Source organism: Corythoichthys intestinalis, chromosome 6, assembly GCF_030265065.1.
Source record: "Corythoichthys intestinalis isolate RoL2023-P3 chromosome 6, ASM3026506v1, whole genome shotgun sequence".
Lineage (NCBI taxonomy): Eukaryota > Metazoa > Chordata > Actinopteri > Syngnathiformes > Syngnathidae > Corythoichthys > Corythoichthys intestinalis.
Genome location: NC_080400.1, coordinates 13876214 through 13897863, shown reverse-complemented (window position 1 = coordinate 13897863; position 21650 = coordinate 13876214). Strand labels below are relative to the sequence as shown.

The 21650-nt window shown below is 36.5% G+C and overlaps 1 protein-coding gene across 4 annotated transcripts in view; it reads left to right on the top strand.

Moving 5' to 3' along the window:
- The window catches only part of LOC130917793 (roundabout homolog 1-like), a 621696-nt gene that overhangs the window by 222433 nt on the left and 377613 nt on the right, over window positions 1-21650 (top strand). The gene's annotated exons all lie outside the window — the stretch shown is intronic.

Sequence of the window (21650 nt, the reverse complement as noted above, 5' to 3'; positions counted from 1 at the left end):
ATATGTGTCATAAGCATTGATTAATGCTCATGGCAGTCTTATGACAGTTTTATGGTGCCACTGTCAAATAAAGTGTTACAAAATATCATAACTAGCAATTAATGAAACAACTGGAACAGTAACTGAAGAAATTAATTAGCACAGAACATGCATTTTGATTGTCATTTATATATGTAGCGCTGTAATACATGCTAGGAGGCATGTTGGATGACAACAGTGTTGACAGCAGGTGGCAGCACAGGTTGACTGTCTCCCTCGAGGGAGAAGTGATGGCCAATTGAAACTTCTTGAAGCAATGAAGCTTTGCAGCCACTTGGTTCAAAGCTTCATGGTGGTTCATTTGGTCTTGATGCCGCTGTCAAATAAAGTGTTACCGTTTAATATATTTGGTGTAAATACCCCATAATACAGTGAAGACAGCTGCGGCTTATAGTTCAGTGCGGCTTATTTATTAACAAATGTTGTTTTTGTGTCAAATTTGGTGGGTGGCGGCTTATAGTCAGGTGCGCCTTGTAGTCCAAAAATTACGGTACTCATAATGTCACTCATTACTTGAGTATTCTTTTCAACAAATACTTTTTTGCTTGTACTTGAGTAAATTTTTGGATGAGTACTTTTACTTGGTGTAATATAATGACTAGTAACGCTACTCTTACTTGAGTACAATTTTGGGCTACTCAACCCACTTCTTGATCTGGCATTTTTGTTTTAATGATGGCGTTCCATATAACATTCTGGGTTGCAAATTATGGTTTTAAGTCAGGGTTAAGGTTTTAAATCTGGTTTGGGTTTCCACTTAAATGCCTAGTCTTCAATGCTTATAATATTTCAAATTAGGGTTTAAATTAAGATTGAAAGCACAAACTGGGGTTTCAAGCATTTTAGGGTAATGGAGAAGGATTTCAAAAATGGGTCAGGGTTCCAAAATTTAACACAATTGTTCATATAAAAATAAATAAATAAATAAATAAATAAATCCTAATTTGCCTTTGACGGTGATAGACATCCAAACTATTTTAACTGCGAGTGAATTGAGTTAAGGTTAAGAATGAAGGTTCATAGACTTCATAACGATATTGACGGGTCACACTACGCCTCGCCTTCAAATAAGGGGCCTGCCCACATCAAGAGGAGTTATTCTCAAACACACGCATGCAGCGATCTAACGCCGGATTTAGGTTGAAAAAGTACGAAAGCTTTACCGCCTACAAACAGGAAAGATTGTCTCACTCCTGATTTATTTGAGGATTCAAGAATATTATTATATTTTTCGTACCATGCATGCATTTTAAAATGTTGTGAAAAAAATCAATGGGAGAAATTAGCCGCTACTGCATTGGCGTCATAGTTCGCAAAATTTACGTAAAATAAATGCTAACTGCATTTTTTTTTTTTTTTTTTTGCTTTTAACCAAGAATCGAGACTGTTTTACGTCCATATCTATGAAGAATTCAGGCATTCAAGCACGTATTCGCAATTTTCAACAGAAAAAGTTCTTTGTTTTCATAAGGCGGCCGCAGCACGTTCGACATATTTACGTAAAATAAATGCTAACTGCCCGGTTCTTTGCTCTTTTCACAAAGAATCGAGGCTGTTTTACGTCCATATCTATGAAGAATTCAGGGATTTAAGCATTTATTCACAATAATTTTCAACGGAAAAAGCTCTTTGTTTACATATGGCGGTTGCTAGTGTCCAGAAAAAGCTCTTTGTGATGATAGGGCGGCGCTACAGTGGCTTAAAGACTAGCAGCACATTCGATATATTTACGTAAAATAAATGCTAACTGCCCGGTTCTTTTCTCTTTTAACAAAGAATCGAAGCTGTTTTACATCTATATCTATGAAGAATTCAGGGATTTAAGAATTTGTTCACAAGAATTTTCAGCGGAAAACGCTCTTTGTGATGATAAGGCGGCACTACAGCGGCTTCAAGACTAGCAGCACTTTTGATATATTTACGTAAAATAAATGCTAACAGCCCGATTCTTTGCTATTGTAACAAAGAATCAAGACCGTTTTACATCCATATCTGTAAGGAATTGAGGGATTTATGTATTATTCACAAGAATTTTCAATTTAAAAAGCTCTTTGTCTGTGTTTCCACTTAGTCAGCTTTGACAAAGATAGGCTCCCTATTAATCGGCCCCACGCCCCATGTATATATCATTATGCAATAATGGCAATAGCAATATCGTTATGAAGTCTATGGAAGGTTCCAATAAATCAGGATCAGCTTTTAGTTACCCTTCCAAATTGGTTTTCACCCCATATTGCCAGAATGTGACGCAATATCTTAAGTTCTCTTTTTTTGTCTGCCCTGACGCTAAACAGATGCTAATGTGAGGCGGGTTTGAAGACACTGGGAAAAGAGGGACGAATTGGTCGTGCGCAGGCAAGCGGAAAAGCAACAGCCTGTTTATGGCCTCATCCTGCTTTGTGCGGGATGTAGCACACTCAGTCACCCCCCACTCATCTCCTTTTTAGCCTCAGCCACAGTCATTCATGGGGGGGATTCCCTGTACACAGATACACTATGTTGTTCAATAGGACATTGTTTCCTTTCACACTTTTCAATACTGATAGTCTTTGTCCACAACATTAGGTAGTAAATATGGCACATTAATACATGAACTATTTCCTGAAAATATAGCCAGACTTCAAGCCTTTACTATTAAAGTAGTCATGACTTCTTAACTCATTCACTCCCAGCCATTTTCACCGGTGCAACCCCCTTCGCTCCTCGCCGTTTTACTGGATTTTGACTGATTTTGCAAGGCCCACAAAAAATTCTGTTCTATTGCTATATAAACATGGAAACCACCAAAAGAAAGAATATGCCCCTTTCCCACTGAAACTAGTGGGTCAACGCGCGTTTTTTCCAAGCCGATGCAACCCACTAGCAATTGGCATTTGGCACCTTTCCCACTGACAAAAAAAAAAAGCTGTGTCTTTTTTTTTTTTTTCACCCGTCTGACCCCCCACCCCTCCTCAGCTGTGCGTAAGGTTACGTGACATCACCACGCTAAGCTCAATGTCGACAAGTGCCACCGAATTGATTCAATTCAAGGAAGTAAACAATGCAGAGCATTATGGAAGCCTCCTTTCCGTTTGTGTTCTCTGTTTTCATGCTATTTTACTTTCTAAAATTCTTAAATGGGAGGCGACTGGCATGTTGTTATGACGCATCACGTAAGAGCCTACGTCACCACGTAGATTAGGGTGTTGACTGTTGACCCGGGGTTTTGCTTTCACACTGCATGATGATCAGAGCCGAGCTGATTTTAACGCGGGTCGCTTGGCGGGTTGATTGACACGGGTCGAGGCGGGTCGCTGCACCTTTCCCACTGACACCAAAAGCCGATTGTTAGTGGGCTGACACGGGTTTTTTGGCCAGTGGGAAAGGGGTATTAGACTCTCTTCTGTGAGAGAATTTTATTCATGCTTAAAACACAACCATTATACTTCATATTTTGTATGCTTTTGTTATGCTTGCATGAGAACATTGTAGCATAAAGCATCATTGTTATATCAACCTGTTTGAGTGTGCCTTCCCATAGACTGTGTCACAATATGCCCAAATATGGACTGTTATGTTCCTGTTTTCCAATATGCCCTGAATGAATATAATGAGCGACTGTGGTTTATCAGACTAAGCTTATCTTCATTCTAGCCGGGACCGGTGTTCAAGGTCTCAGCTCAAAGATGTTTTTGTTTGGAAAAATACCCAGGTTTGTGAGATGATGAGTTTCGTTTCTTAGTAAGTTTCGTTTCACGGTGGGCTTCGGCACGGCCTTTCAACAGTATAAATGTCCAGCCTCTATTGTACTTCTTCGTACTTTCTGGGTGATCACAGCTCCTGTCTGGGTCACATCGGTTTGTACCCGAGAGCTCTTGTTCATGAAGCCTTCGATGAAAAGCAATCCATGGTTGGGGTCATATACATTTCTCTAATCGAGCTATCGAGGTAACACTTGCCTGGGAGTTCAAAGTTGAATTTCCCTGACAATATCTTTTTCCATTCTTTAGAAATCAGCACTAGAAAATAGCTTAGTTTGAGCAATTTTCCAATTACTGATGAAAAAAACAGAAATTAAGCTTTTTCTGAAAGCATACATTTCAAACAAAACTTTGACTTTAACACAGCTATTTTTTGCTTTAGTTACATCCCAAACATCTGAATAATGTTTTCCTTTTACAAAATAACATAAACAACAAGACAAATACAGCTTTTGATGGCAAAGTAACAATTTATTTCACATAACTAACTGAGAGATAACACTGTCAGCCGACGCAACAGCTGGGTAAACTTTTCCCTCATCGCTGCCCGTCTTATAAAGATGGATTTTTTTAAGGGGTGCACGATATCCATTTTTTGAAACCGATACCGATATCGATAACTTCCTGCTCCTCAAAGCCGGTACCGATATCAATAACCGATAATAAATATATAATTTTTAAAATGTATAACCTGAGCTTTTGAACACCTGGAGGTTTAAAAAGAAAAAGAAAAAAAAAAACTAGTGGTGGATTCAACATAGATTTGCCTTTGATCTCATCAGATTTTTCAATACATGAACAAAAGAGTGCGGTTCACTTCTGCACTGCCCGACAGCCAGCTAAGAATGAATGCACTTCCATAAACCACAAGGCTTGGTCTTTCCTTGCTTTTATGGGAAGACACTTGTCTTAATATTGTGAAACTACAACAGAAAAATACACATATTCAATACTCAATATACAACAAACTGCACAATAAACTTATATACACAACTATTATATGTATAGCATAGCACACTAGCTTGAGCTACTAAAGCACTGGCTGGCTTCTATAACACAACTTATGAAGTTCTGTACATATGACCCTTCACCACAGAAGTAAACATATATTGCACATCCATATGTTAGAGTAAACAAAAAATACTTACATATATTTCCGAGGTGGAAACATAACAGAAAGCATTCACGACTGTCAATGCTCCCGCTAGACACAGCAATGTGTAAGTGATTGAACCAAACTACTGTGACAAAAAAAAAATAGATGCAGTGAATTATTCTGACCAGCAGGTGGGAGCAATGGCCCGCAAATGGTCAACTGATTTCCCATACTAGAAACTGTAAAGCCAGAACCGTACATATTATCGGTCCTATTATAAATGTTATTGGATTTATCGAGATGACATCATAATTCCTATTATCGGACTGATAATTATAGGACCAATAGTTATCGTGCACCAGTAATTTTTTTGAGTCTCTCGGCGAGCAGCAAGGACTCAACGGCCTCGTCCGCTACACTGGTGGTCCTGGTCGTTCTGCTCGGTTGTCCCGCACCTGGCATCCCGGGCGTCCTCTAGGTTGTTCTCCATTCGGTCGTCTTCCGCCGGCGCCCCGGCCGTGCAACACGGCCATTCGTTGCCGTTGAATCGGGTTGTGTGTCTTACCAAATGTGCTACTGCCCTCCAGTGGCCAGTTTTATTGCTTTAAAATGGATTTTCAGCTTTGTGCTATGGATCTAAATTGATTCAGAACCCAGAGATGTCTCTTGTAAAAAGAAATTTAAAAAAAAAATTTAAAAGTCTTTGGGACACTGAAACAATTAAAAATAGAACGTATTTATACGTTTTTGGGAGCAAAAGGGTTAATGACTTATCACACTTTTTTTTACATGCGCACTATTACCTCATTAAAATTAGGTTTTCCAGAATATAACTATGCAACTTTTTAAAGGATAAGAATAACAATAATCTTTTTTTGCCCTTTGCAGTCACTAAACAAACATAATAGTTTTTTCTTTGCTATACATCATCATTATTGCTTCATTCTTAAAATACAATTTACACATTATTATATGCAAATGTCAATGACCCAACGTCAGGGCACATTTGTAATCTGAAGTGGTGACCCGCTTTTCCTTCAGGTGCTTCTTCGCCGCTCCCCTTGCATGCAATCAGAGATGATTTGTTGCCTCTTTTAGCAGTGGCCCTCACCGACAGAAATACAATCTACCTTTTCCCAAGGTCGTCTCCCGTCTCCTCCCCATCTCTAATTAATGTCTGCCTCGCCTTCACTCCTTTGCCTCGTTTTCATAGCCGACTGACACGGAAGAAGGGGAGGCGTCAAGGCCGCGCGTATAAATCAGAGAACATTCCTACAGGAAGTTGTAAAAAGAGATACCTTTGTTTGTTGACAGGGATGGAAAACATTTTGAGAGTGAGAGAAGGGCAGCGCTTGGGAAGGAGGAGGTTTTTGCTGTCGTTATTTTCAGGCAAACAAATGACAATTTTAAGGGTTTTCATTCAACCGTTTTGACTGGAATTTGCCCTGTAAATTTTCTTCTGAATGTTGAACCATGTCATCGAGACAAACGAGTGCTAAACTGAAAAAATAATTCAAGTTTTGTCATTGTGTGAGGGTTGAAATGGCCGCCAAATTTTGAAGGCTCGCCATGAAACCACAACCTTTACCCACATGATTTTTAAAACTCATCCCCCGAGGCACGTTTCACTTGTGAGCATGGAATTTCGGAGGCTTATCAGTCAAGAGTACCCCCCACAATGATGTTTCAATAACGAATGTCTGCAAAGCCAGAAAGCCAACCAGTTTGTCTCATAGGCGGAGTTTGACTTTTGGGGCAGGAGGGAAACACCATGTTGATGACCCCAAAACGCAGTGTCAGCAAGAAAATTAACTTACAAGAATATTTATAATAATAAGTTGACAATGAGCGTTTTTTTGTTTCCCATCATTCTTGAGGGGAATTCTAAATCAGGCTGCTTAGGCAATACTTTTCGCCAAGATCGTAATCCATTGAATTTGGTACGCCCGCCGGTGTCGTGCCAATGTAGTTACCCCAGTCAAAAATTGTATCCCCTGGGGGAGCCATATGGAGGTAAATTTGTGTCTTTATTATTCAATCAAAAAAAAAAAAAATCAAAATATATATTTTCAACCAAAAAAACAGTTGCTTCAATCAAAAAAAAAAAATTGTTTGAATGCAAAAATAAATTTGAAACCCAAAAAACTAAAAAAAAAAAAAAAAACTGCATGTGAAAGCCATTTTTCTTTGATTTTTTTTTTTTTTTTTGAAGCAACTTTTTAATTGAAGTAATGTTGATTTCTCTTTAGTATTCAATCAAAAAATAAGTTGCTTCAAAAAAATAGAGATTTTCAAAAAGAAAAATCACTTCAATCAAAAAAAAAGAAAAATTTCAAACGTAGAAAAAAAAAATTGAGTGCAAAAAAAATATTTGATAATGAAAAATTTGCGTTTGAACACTGATTTTTTTCTTTGAAATAGTTTTCTTTGATTGAAGCAATTATTTTTTTGGGGGGGGGGGCATAATATGATTAAGACATTTGTGTGTAAATAATTCAATCCCCAAAAAAGTTGCTTCAATCAAAAAAAATAAAAAAAAATAAATAAATAAATAAATAAATATATATATATATATATTTTTTTTTTTTCCAATCAAAGAAAAACATTATTTTTACAAATATTTTTTCTTTAATATATATATATTTTAAATTATATGCAAAACAAATCTAAGGTGCTCGAAAAATAATTTCGACCCATTATAAAAAAAAATGTTTTTTTGTTCATTTCATTATTTTTTGTAGCAGTTTTATTGCTTAAATCTGCTTATGGTTTTTCTAATTCCTAATCGCCATATTGCTAGTAATTAGAGTTCCTATCAGTAAAGTACAGCTCGAAAATTTTGTGAATAATTGTTCAAATCAAATAATGCACGATAATTGGAGCTATTGAGAGTGAACTGAAGAGTCAAATGAAAGAAGATGCTATTCTTTTCATAAATCATCAGCATAGCAGCATTTTAAAGCAACTGTAAAGCTGTTTGATGGCCGGGTTGTTCTGTGCTTTGATTTAAACTTCATTTCAGCTGTCCTTGAGGAGGCATTTTATTTATTCAAAAAAGAAAATTAAAAAACGTACAAAGCAGCTTAGCCAAATTTGTTGTGGTAGGAGTTAGCAGCAAGCATTGTGTTTTCCCAAGGTGCTTGGAACAGATAAACAGCAGTCAAAGAACCTTTGTGTGATTGAGCTATTTTAATTTTCTTTAACTTTTTCCAGGTAAATCATTGGAACAGTGGGGCAATTTGTCCTTTCACATTTTGGGCTGCTATCCATTTTTGTGTAAACGACAACAGAAACAACTACTCCTTGTCCAAAAACATCAATAGCAATAGTCTAAGCTCACTCACGGTTATAACATAAACTTTGAAATCTGAATCAAATATTTAGGAACAATAATTTTTTCGTTGCTGTTCAATTGACTTTTGAGGCGCACTGCACTATAAGCCGCAGCTGTCCTCACTGTATTATGAGATATTTACACCAACAGATTTTAACCGGTAACACTTTATTTGACAGCGGCATCATAGGACTGTCATTAGACCGAATGAACCAACATGAAGCTTTGAACCAATTGGCTGCAAAGCTTCATTGCTTCAAGAAGCTTCATTTGGCCATCAGTGCTCCCTTTGGGGAGACAGTCAACATCTGCTGCCATCTGCTGTCAACACTGATGTCGTCCAACATGCCTCCTAGCATGCATTGCAGTGCTGCAGATATAAATAACAATTAAAATTCATGTTCTCTGCTAATTATTTCTTCAGTTACTGTTCCAGTTGTTTCATTATTTGCTAGTTATGGTATTTGGTAACACTTTATTCATAGACCTCATAATTGTATTGACGGGTCACATCCGTCAGCCACTGCGCAACGCCTTCAGTCCACTTCAGTTATTCGCAGTAGGTCGGAGTTAGTCAACACATTCAGCAATCCAATGCTGGATTTAGGTTGAAAAAGTATGAAAGCTGTACCGCATACAAACAGGAAGGATTGTCCCAGGAGGGATTTGTTTGAGGATTCAAGGTAATTATTATATTTTTCGTTCCATGCATGCATTTTAAAACGTTGTGAAAAAAAATACAATGGGAGAAATTAACCGCTACGGTCTAGCATCATTCTTCGACATATTTACATAAAATAAATGCTAACTGTCCGTTTTTTTGCTCTTTTAACAAAGAATCGAGACTGTTTTATGTTCATATATATAAATAATTCTGGGATTTAAACGTTGATTCACAAGAATTGTCAATGTAAAAGTTCTTTGTTGTGATAAGCGGACTGCCACAATGGCTAACAGATGAGCATCATTCTTCGACATATTTACGTAAACTAAATGCTGACCGTGCGTTTTTTTGCTCTTTTAACAATGAATCGAGACTGTTTTATGGTCAAATCTATAAAGAATTAAGGGATTTAAGCATTTATTCACAAAAATTTTCACTGAAAAGCTCTGTTTACATATGGCGGCCGCCATTTTGACTAACAGATTAGCATCATACTTTGACATATTTACGTAAAATAAATTAAATTAAATTTTTTTTTGCTTTTAACCAATAATCGAGACTGTTTTACGGCCATATCTAAAGAATTCAGGGATTTAAGCACTTAGTGACAAGAATTTTCACCGGAAAACCTCTGTTGACATATGGCGGCTGCCACACTGACTAACAGACTAGTATCGTACGTAGGTATATTTACGTAAAATAAATGCTAAGTGCACGTTTCTTTGCTTTTAACCAAGAATCAAGACTGTTTTGGGTCTATATCTATAACTACTTCAGGGATTTAAGCATTAATTCACAAGAATTGTTCCCGGAAAACCTGTTTACATATGGTGGTGGCCACAATGACTAACAGACTAGCATTGTACTTCGGCATATTTACGTAAAATAAATGCTAACTGCACATTTTTGTGCTTTTAACCAAGAATCAAGACTGTTTTACGGCCATATCTATAAAGAATTCAGGGATTTAAGCATTTAGTGACAAGAATTTTCCCCGGAAAAGCTCTGTTTACATATGGCGGCGGCCACATTGACTAACAGACTAGCATCGTATTTCGACATATTTTCGTAAAATAAATGCTAACTGCAAGATTTTTTTGCTTTTAACCAAGAATCGAGACTGTTTTATGTCCATATCTATAAAGAATTCAGGGATTTTTTCACAAAAATTTTCTCTTTGTCTGTGATTCCACTCGGTCAGCTTTAACGGCCACGCCAACAATACAGGCCCCCTATCAATCGGCCCTGTGTCCCGCGTCCCGTCAATATCATTATGAAGTCTATGACTTTGTTGTACAGTAATACAGCCATAAGGCTGTCATAATTTCAGATGTCATTTTGTGTCATCCAGCAAATTATCTCACTTTTGAATGGATGTAATAGAGCTGAGCTGGACATAAATGGAGTTAATGACATAATTTAGCCGGATGACAATGACATTTGTCATAAGCATTCAGTAATGCCCATGAAATTGTTATAATTATGACGGTCTTATGGCAGTCTTAGGACGCTATTGTCAAATAATGTGTTACCTATTAACCCAAATAAATCAACAAATAAGCCGCATGATTCAAAATCAGAGAAAAATGGAGCTCCTCAGTTCCTGCAAATTTTCAGCAAATAATGACGGTTGGGTCCACTTCCCCACTAAGAAACTGAAAAATCATTGAATAGGTCAAAACGTGAATGCCAAATGGCGGTTATGCAAGGGTTCACTGCTCAGAGCATGTTAAAATTTACACTCCAGTTAGTAGAAGCCCTTAATTATATGGAAAACCTAAATGACAAAACAAAGAAACAATTATTCCCTCCTTCTTCTTTAACTTCCAACTAGCGACATGTCTAATAATCACCTCAAAATGTCTTCATTAACAACAGTGTCTTTGTTTTGTTTGCTTTATCTATTTTGGAGTTTGAGCAAGATTGGAATGAAAGCCATTAAATCGTCTTTGTCGCTGAGGTAATGCGGGTTCCTTTTCCTTCACCCTCTTTACCGAGGAGGCCTAGGTTTTGTGCTGGGGTCTGACGCGTGTGAATGGCAGCTCAGCGTGGAAGCTAACAGGATCCCCGTCTCGTCGCATACATAGAAACATCCTGAGAAAAGATGGACCCCCCTTCCAAAAACAAAAAAAAACTTTTAAAAGGAGTGTTACAGCACATGAAAAGAACCCATTGAGAAAAGGGATAGTGAGATTTAAAGGGGGGTTCGGACTCTACCATTGCATGCTGTATTTAAGCGTACTTAGAGGGAAACATTGTCAGACCAGCCCACTGGGGTTTGTGTATTTGCTAGTGTGACAGCATGAAGGACACTCAATGGGAAGATTTCGGAATATTACAATATTTGCTTGGCATGAGCTGAAACGGAGCTGAAGTAAATGATCACAATGCAAATTTTAGTGTTGCTATTAGCCATGCTGGTCACGCTTGGTGTCCCAAGAGAAGACCAACGCAGGGGTCATCATCGTGCCACCGCCTTGCACAATTGCAAACAGCTACCCGGAAACTTTGGACTGTACCGTCCTTCCTCACGGCGTTCACGTGGGAAAGCACCCACATGTCCTTACAGTAAGTCTCACTTTGTAAAAGTGCCAAGTTTTTATTTTGCAAGCTTTGGAAGTCAAGGATATCAAAATATGTTCTTAATGCAAATGAACTACTTTGAATCTGACTTCACACGCACAACCATTTGACACTTTTCCGGCCTGTTTTGCTCTGATCAAGGGAGCTGGGTGATAAAAGAGAGGCTGGTATATATGGTAATTATCACAGGGTTGATGCAACATGGCTGCCTTTTACGCAGTCGTTTTAGCTTCTCTTTCCATCGGAAGCTCTGAAGTTTATCGTAGTCCTTTCCCTCCAATTTACCCCCACGGGAAGTAATGGAAGTGAGAAATTTCGGTCTGTGATCCCTTTTGCCTGGCTTTTTCTTTGTCTTTGCTAAAAGCACAGCTTCTGAGTTAAAGAAAATTTAGCATCCAATCATGCATTTTCTTTTTGGCGATGGCAGTGATGAGGTGGAATACAGCCAACAGGTTGGAAATCGTACACAACAAGCCTTATATTTTTATTAGGGCTGTCAAACGATTAAAATTTTTAATCGAGTTAATCACGGCTTAAAAATGCATTAATCGTAATTAATTGCAATTCAAACCATTTCTAATATATGCCATATTTTTCTGTAAATTATTGTTGTAATGGAAAAATAAGACACAAGACGGATATAAACATTCAACATACTGTACATAAGTACTGTATTTGTTTATTATAACAATAAATCAACAAGATGGCATTACCATTATTAACGTTCTTTCTATTAAAGGGATCAACGGATAGAAAGACTTGCAGTTCTTAAAAGATAAATTTGAATACAAGTTATAGTAATTTTGCATTAAAACCCCTTTTAATGTTTTCGTTTAAATAAAATTTGTAACATTTTCAATCAAAAAATAAACTAATAGCTCGGGATTGTTGACGACGCCGAGCGGGACGTCACATAGGCTCCCTGCCGTTCTTCCACAGTGTCTTTAACTACTTAAGGTAGCGAATTAAATACACAACAAGGTGTCAATGGCGAGTTTTAAATTAATTAGAGATCTCGCCAAGGCAATGTCTGGGTAAGTTTTATGTGCATTTTGCATAGCTATTTTGATTTGGAAAGCCAGTTCTCATTGCATTGAGCGGTTTTCTTTTTGTGAACATTATTTTTTGAGGGATAGGAATATTATTTTTGTTGCGCTGTCACTAAATGATACTGTAGCATCTTAACTGTTCCGCCTAAATGCATGATGGGAAGTTGGGCAACCATGACTGTCAGTGGTGGCTGCAAATGGTATACAGTATGTTCTTTGTTGTGTTCAATCAAGTGTGTTAAGAAAAATATCTCCTGTGAGAGATAGGAATATTAGGTTTGTTGTGCTTTCACTAAATGATACTGTAGCAACTTAACTGTTCTGCCCTAATGCATGTTGGGAAGTCGGGCAACCATGACTGTCAGTGGTGGCTGCAAATGGTATACGGTATGATCTGCACTGTGTTCAATTAAGCGTGTTAAGAAAAAGCTCGTCTCCTGTCATTCTTCCTCAAGTCGTTCGTCACTTACTTACAGCCTATTTATTTTGAAAGAGTTGCCAAAGCTTAAGCCAATGAACGCCTGTGTTCACTCGCATTTCTCTGCCATTTCGCTCTCAATATGCTAAAACGGCGTCACTGTAAACTGTTTGAGGCAATGCATGAACGGGTCATTCCGTGCATGTGTTAACTGTGTCAATTATTTTAACGTGATTAATGAAAAAAAAAAAAAAATCCCACCCGTTAACGTGATAAATATGACAGCAATAATTTTTTATTATTATTTTGTTCAGTGTTCTACCCCTGATTATTAACGAACAGAAAATGTTTGCATCATGGAAAAAGCCGGGCACGCACCCCAGGGGGACGCAGAGCATTGCCGGGGGTGGCGCATGTGACCTTGGGAAACATACTTTTTTGCCATACTAGAATAAAATGTAATTGCAAATTATTCAGTGTGTGGCGGTTGCGCGCTTAAGAGTGTGTTAAGTATTTTTGAACCAAAAAAGAGCACACAGCAAAGAGCACTGGACATATGAAGAGGCAAGACGAGGAAATATGACAAAGCGTATTTAGCGTTTGGCTTTGACTTCTAATACAGCGGGAGATGAGGAAAGCCCAGTTTGTTTGCTGTGTCTAAAAATGTTTGCAGCAGACAGCAGGAAGGCAAATAAATTAAGACGTCACATAAAGACATTAGACTGCAATCACATTGATAGCCTACTTGATTTTTATTCAGCAAAAACGTGCCGAATATTGCCGACAATCAATCTGCTTTGTCAGTGTTACATCAGTACACCAGTGAGCACTGTTAGCACTAAATTGGCGTCCCAAATTGCTCATTGCAAAATAACCTCACTTCATAACAAAGGAGCTGATACTGCCTGCAGATAAAATAAAAACTGACCCTCTGTCCAATAAGACTGTCGTTTTTGTTCTATAATTTTTTGTTTTTTTGGACAAATGGTTTGGCATAATTTCCTCATGAGTTGATTTTGCTAATTAATTTTAAGGTGATATTACCGTATTGGCCCGAATATAAGACGCTGTTTTTTGGATTGAAATAACACTGAAAAAGAGGGCGTCGTCTTATATTCGTAGTCTAGACATTATACCCATTCACCACGCCAGATGGCGCTAGATATCATTGGAGCGATGTTCTGTCATGACAGATCTCAGCTACTCTTTTTAGTTAAGCCAGTTTGCATTATTGTATTGCAATATTTTTCCTTATTCAGATTTATTTCAAGACTAAAGTTACAGTTAGACTTCACTTTGATGGTTAATGCTGTTATTGCAATGTTGTTGTTTTATCACAATAAATTGGTTTATTTACATTTCAAACACCAGAAGCCATTCATTTACAAATGTGATTGCACTTTAGTTTACATATTTAAATGTTGAAATAATAAGATTTGAACGAGGCGAAATAACATGCTTTTTCTCTCAAATATATTGTTATAATCATTTGTTTCGGCTGTACTGTAATTATTTTCTGTATAAAAATTAATTTAGTGTTCAAAAAGTCTTTTTTCAAACGTGAGTCTTGAAAAAGAGAGGTCGTCTTATAATCAGGGCCGTCTTATATTCGGGCCAATACAGTATTTATTGATTTCATTGAATTCTATTTGTCAGTATCAAATGGTCAAAAAATTCAATTTAGATGTGACTTTTTTTTTATATATATATTCAGGCAAATTGATGTGCTTTAAGTCTTTTCTGTTACAAACAAAACAATGTATTAAAGTTAGACTTTATTGTAAGTTTATATTACTTTTCTTTCTTTAATATTAAAAAGGACACCATTTTATGCAGAGGTGTACTTATAATAATAATATTAATTTTATGGACAAATCAGTATTTAAACTGACTATAGTCATGAATCTGAAATTCTAAACACTTGTTTATTAACTGGCAACCAGTTCAGGGTGTACAACCCACTCTCCTAAAGTCAATTGTGATCGGTTGCTGTTATACTCTGATTATAATATAAACATTGATAGAAAATTGTCCATTATTCAGCACAGATCTTAGCATTGCATTGGCTACTGGATTCCAGTGAGGTCAGTTTAAGTAAATATCGCTAGAGGTCGCTGCGTAGTAACAAATTAATCTTGCAGCTCGACAGCAGCTCAACGCTCTTGATGATAGAGAGAGTGAAAGAGGCTTTCAGATATTCTGTTTCATGCCACTCAGTTATAACTTTTTCTCCCCTTCCACGCCTATATCATCTTTTAATGCACCAGTGTGAATTATGCATGAGATGGAGGGAGGTGTCTTGTGTTTAAGCTTTTGCTTCATCAAAAGAGCAAAGAAATGGCAGACTGGAGCCTATATTGCGCACAGTGTCTGTGTGTTGCAGTGAGGAAGAGGCACGTCATATTTAATCAGGGTGTTAATATTAAACCCACATTTGTTTTTCTATTTGAATTAGGAGACCGTATGGTTTCAACAAACAAAAATGTTGCTTGAATACTAAATTTGAATTATTCATGATTTTTACTCATATCCCATTCCCCTTAGTGTATCTTTGTACTGTTGAAGTATTTTATCGCGGGTGTCCAGCCATGGTGTCCTACTACTCTGTCGATTGATATTGTAGCTAACAGCTATGCTAGCTGGCTACTTTTCTTTCTAGTTAGGTTAGCATTACAACAATTCCATATCCCTGCTACTGTTTGACATTCTATTATCTTAAATTGAAGCCTAATTCAAGTTAAAGCACAACGCAACATCTAGTATGAATAACATTTATATAAAAGACAGTCACCAAAAGAATTTAAGTATCTGGTATGCAAATTTCAGATTTGTTAGACCTCTCAATGAGAAAATAATGTTTAAACCCCCCTCCCCCACCCCACCCCACACACACACAAAAACAACAAAGATGAAGGGCAAGGCCATTTTGTGATGTCAATTTTACCCACATACATACAAACTAATAGACTTGAGCACAAGCACATGCGATGATGGGTATTAATGACATAACAAGAAATGATTGGTTAAATATAAAATCAGAGGTGGGTAGAGTAGCCAAAAAAAATGTACTCTAGTAAGTGTAGCGTTACTTCAAAATAGTATTACTCAAGTAAAAGTCAAAGCAGTTATCCCAAAAAAAAAAGTATTTGGTGAAAAGAATATTCAAATAATGAGTAACATTGTGAGTAACTGCTTACAATGTTGTTGTTGTTTTTTTTAACAATGGTATTTTTTTCTCTTCACATTTTTTTCTATATGAACTGTTATTATTATTCTGCACTATAACCTATTACATGGTGGTAAATGGTGGTATACTTATATAGTGATTTTCCACCCTTCAAGGCGCTCAAAGCGCTTTACACTATCTCACCATCCACCTACTGATGACGCAGCACCAGGAGCAACGCATTCAGTGTCTTGCTCGAGGACACCTAGACGAGTTCATCAGGGCGGAGAATTGAGCCCACAAACTCTGGGTTGGGGGACAACTACTCTACCACTGAGCCACGCCACCCCCTACCGAAGAAATGTTTTTTTTTTTTTTTTAAACACGGTGAATTCTGATGGGAGAAAAAAAAAATCTCCACAAATTAAGCAACATTCATCCAAAGAGCATGAGTGCCCTCTCGTGGAGAAAACATATTTCCTTTTATTACATAAAGATGATCACATCTCCGGTTTTCCTTGGTCAATTGGTGCCAAATAAAAACTGGAAGAGACGTTAAAATCCACGCTTTCGAGTCATGTTGACGGCAGCGCTCTTTGTCAAACGGCTAATTTATAACGTTGCTTTAAAGACAACACATGATTGAACAGGCTAGTGTGATCATAGAACGGCATGCTTGAGTCTGATTGCTACAATGGAGTCAGTGATTATTGTTGCGATGTCTCATTGGTGAAACTGGCAGAGCCATTGTTGGCATCTCGGGCATAAAAAAAGTACGATCTAATATGTACAGTAAAGAGGAAACATGTAACGACTACTGTAGCCCAAAGTATCAGAGTAAGAGAAGCGTTTCTTCTTCAACAATCTACTCAAGTAAAAGTAAAAAATACGGCTTCGTAAAGCAACTCTTAGAAGTATATTTTTCTCAAAAAGTTACTCAAGTAAATGTAATGTGTTACACCCACATCTGTTTGGGATACACACATTCCATTGGCTAAAAAAGTACCTGCGTTGATCTTGCAGCCACCTCTTTGAAATATTGGCTTTTGTGTTTTTCTCCACTATTACACATCAGAAAAATGAAATTCTGTATTTTTTCCAATTAGATACAGTATAAAGGTGTTGTTGTTCCGTTTTAACATAAAGTTAAGTTGTTAATAATACTAACTGTAGGTTGACTGTAAAAAAAATTCTTTCTTCACTGGGAGCGGATATACTGTGATCCCTTGCTACTTTGTGCTTCAAACTTCACGCCCTCAGTCTTTCGCAGACTTTGTTTTTAAAGTAAAAAAAAAAAAAAAAAAAAATATATATATATATATATATATATATATATATATATATATATATATATATATATATATATATATATATATATATATATATATATGTATGTATATTATATATGTATATATAAAATATATGTGCGTATATTATATATATATGTATATATGTGTGTATATATATATATATATATATATATATATATATATATATATATATATATATATATACACGTATATATACAGATCAGCTGTCTCTCCCTCTCCCTGCTCTTTGTTCGTCAGGCTGTGCACGTGTACTGGAGTCGCTTATTAAAGTTAACGATGATTGTCAATCATCGTTTAACTTGTTAAACAGTTGCTATGGCAACTCATTGTATGTAAGTGAGCAGCTGGATGGATTTTAGTGGACTCACTCAATGAAGCATTTAATAAAGCCAAGCATTTTTCTACTACTTTATTCTTGTTTAAAAATAATTTGGTGGGACAGTAACATGTTTAAAACTGAGCATAATCATTACATTTGAAATGCTTAAAAACCATTTATTAAAATATATGCATAAATACATTTTTTAAATTTTACTTTGGGGCAAAAAATGAAAAAAAAAAAAAAAAACATGTCTTATATGTATCTCTTTCCAATGCTAAATCTTAAGGAGCCCCTAAGGGGACATGGAAGAAGAAAAAAAAGAAAAAAAAAGTTGACGTAAAAAAAAAAAAAAAAAAATTTTTTTAAAGCCCCGACAAAAAAATGACAGGAAAGTAAAAAAAAAAAAAAAAAAAAAAAAAAACAGTTGAGGTCAAAACAAAAAAGATAAAATTACATCGAAGCATAATTTTTTTTTTTTTATACTCCGACCTCGATTTTTTTTTTTTCTTTTTACTTTGGTGCTTTTTTTTTTTTTTTTTCGCTTTGAGAGAAAAATCTTACGTGTCCCTTTAGGGCAGTGTTTTTCAACCTTTTTTGAGTCACAGCACGTTTTTACATTGGAAAAAGTCTCACAGCACACCACAAACCAGAAAAGGTCCCTAAATTACTTTCTGTACAGTATATTTAATTATTTTTTTAAAAAATCTCCGTATACTTACTCAGTGTGAACCTGAACCTGTTTAGATGAACACAAAAGTGGTATCCTGGCAGGAATCTTCTTCAACAGCTCTCAGTCTCTCTCTGTTTTATTGATTTTTTTAATAGCAGTTAGGCTTGAAAAGCTCAGAATTATCAGACAGGGAGACTTTAGCTATGCCCAATCAGAACCGAGCATCTCGCTCACAATGGCTTTGCAGACAGGTAGTATTACTGTCTCAGTGTGGAACTTTTTGGATTTAGCAACAAGTTCACCAACAAGTTAACTAGCTTTGAGGGCTTTCTCATTTACCTTTGTAATTTTTCTTAAAAAAGGTTTTCACGAAGGCAAACAAAATAGTCCCTAGTCTGAAGCGGCGAGTGTTTCAGTCGGATATGACGTTTAGACTTGCTTGGCACCATGGCGCTGTAGGATAGCGACTCGTGTCGGTTCAAGAACTGCTCGGATTTCTAGCCATCAGCCACCTTACTGTCTTCCACAATGTTTTGGAATAAACACAGGGGGAGGATGAAATTGAAAGGACATATCGACACATGACGAGTCTAATCAAATGATGTACAGTAGATGTGCTGGGGTCATGGCTGATGGCTAGAAATCCGAGCAGTTTTTGAACGTGACGCGAGCAATACCTCGCTCATCTGCACACGACCGAGAACTTATTACCTACATACCTAAAAAAAATCTGGATAATTTCTCGCAGCACACCTGACAATCTCTCATGCCACACTAGTGTGCCGTGGCACACCGGTTGAAAAAAACTGCTTTAGGGGCACAATTTTTTTTTTTAAACGTCAACTTTTTTTCCCACCTCTCTGTTTTCTTTTTCTTCCATATGGTATCCCTGTCATGTCCACTTGTTACTTGCATGTGTTTTTTGGTGTTTTGTTGCCCTCTGCTGGTGCTTGGGTGCAACTGATTTTATGGGTTTCTGCGCTCTTTGCTGACGTGATTATATGTGGATGCGAACTCATACTACAGTGCTAGACAGAGTGACAGACCACCTAACGTCTACATCCAGTACACAGTGGCAGTATTCACAGTCTCATCACACTGTTTGTGTCTAATACATGCATCACTTGTTTGTTATATTTCTTCTTTGTATATATTCATCAGCATTTCGTAGTTATTAGTGATGTGTATTTCATTTTGTTTACATATATGGCAAATGTAGTTATATTTTTTGTTGCTTGTGAGCTAAATGGCTAGAGCTACTCCTCAAATGGACACGTGTGTGTGTGTACTTTGTGTTATTTTGCGATTTGTGCAAGTTGTTGACACAAAGTTTTGACCTTTGCGTTGTTACCTCCTCTTTCACCTTAAAAAAAAAAAAAAAAAAAAAAAAAAAAAAAAATGAAATGTTGGGTTTGTTCCGAAGGGGCGATACACACATTTATGCATATTTTTTATTTATTTATGTTTTTTTGTTTTTTTAATCAAAGTTTTCACCAGTGTTCACCTGGCTGTTGAGTTTGGTGAGTTTTGAAGCATTCTGAGGGGGTCAAAGTAGGGCTCAAAGCGTCGGCCGGACAAAAAACCTCAAAAACTGCTCAGGGGCGCTAAATAGTGTATTTGGAATTTGTCTTTACACAGTATCAAAGATTGCACCTGTCTTGACCTGCCTGCTGATTTTGGTGCATTTTGAAGCATTCTAAGGGGGTCAAGTTGAGCTCAAAGAGGCTGCGGAACAAAGAATAACTATAATAATAATAATAATAAAACCGAGGAACCACAATAGGTTACCTAAAATAAACATTGTCACCTGCATGTCCATACTGTTCAGTTACGGATGTGTTCTAAGTCAAATAAAATCAAATCAACTTTGTTCTGTTTAGACCAAATCACAACAACAGTTATCTCAAGAAGAAAACAAAACATGTTTTAAGGCGCAGTAGCCCTACCCAAAATTTTGACCTACTTGAGCATTGTAGCTTTTTTTTTTTGCCCCCCCCCAACCCCACCCCACCCCCGGTAAGAGTAATGCCCACCCACACCTGGCATCCTGGTAACACCACTGCATTGAGCACACAAAAACAAAAAACAAAAAAATTGGGGAGGGGGGGGGGCACTACTTCGCGTTTTTTTACTAATTGTTCTGGTCCTCATTGACCGCAAAAAACGAGGGATCACTGTACATCCTGTACATTTGTGTTTTAGTGGCAATTGTACAGCATTTTTTTAATTTATTTTTTTTATTCAATTGATAAACTAAAGTCAAGCTTTGCTGTCTTTTTAAAGTGCCTTTAGCGCAGTAGTTTCTCCCCACTGTACATCATAGGCGGAGTTTGACTTTTGGGGTAGGGGGGGCACAACATGTTGATGACCCCGAAACACAGTGTCAGCAATAAAATTAACTTACAAGAATATTTATAATAGTAAGTTGAAAATGAGCATTATTTTGTTTCCCTTCATTCATAAAGGGAATTCTAAATCAGGCTGCTGGCAGGACAGGTATACTTTTCGCCAAGAACGTCATTCATTGACTATGGTACGCCCGCCGGTGTCGTTCCAATGTAGTTACCTCAGTCAAAAATTGTATCCCCTGGGCGGAGCCATATGGGGGTAGATTTGTGTCTTCATTATTAAAAAAAAAGTTGCTTCAGTCAAAAAAAAAAAAAAGTTGCTTCAAACAAAATATGTATTTTCAATCAAACAAAAAAAGTCACTTCAATCAAAAAGATGTGTTTGAATGCAAAATATATATATATATATATATATATATATATATATATATATATATATATATATATATATATATATATATATATATATATATATATACAAAAAATGCATTTGAAAGCTATTTTTATTTGATTTTTTTTTTTTATTTGAAGTCTTTTTTTTAATTGAAGCAACTTTTTTGATTGAAGTAATGTTTTGCATTTGGGCCACATTTTTGGCTAGGACATTTGTGTCTTTATTATTCAATCAAATAATAAGTTGCTTCATACAAAAAAAAAATATTTTCAAAAGAAAAATCAATTCAATCAAAAAAAGAAAAATTTCAATCATAGAAAAAAAGGTTTTAAATCCCCCCCCCCCCCCCCCCCCAAAAAAAAAAAAAGATATGAGACTCAAAAATGTGCATTTGAACACTTAATTTTCCAATAAAAAAATGTTTTCTTTGGTTTTAGCAATCCTTTTTGTGTTTGGGCCATGTTATGGGTAGGTAGGACATTTGTGTCTAAATCAT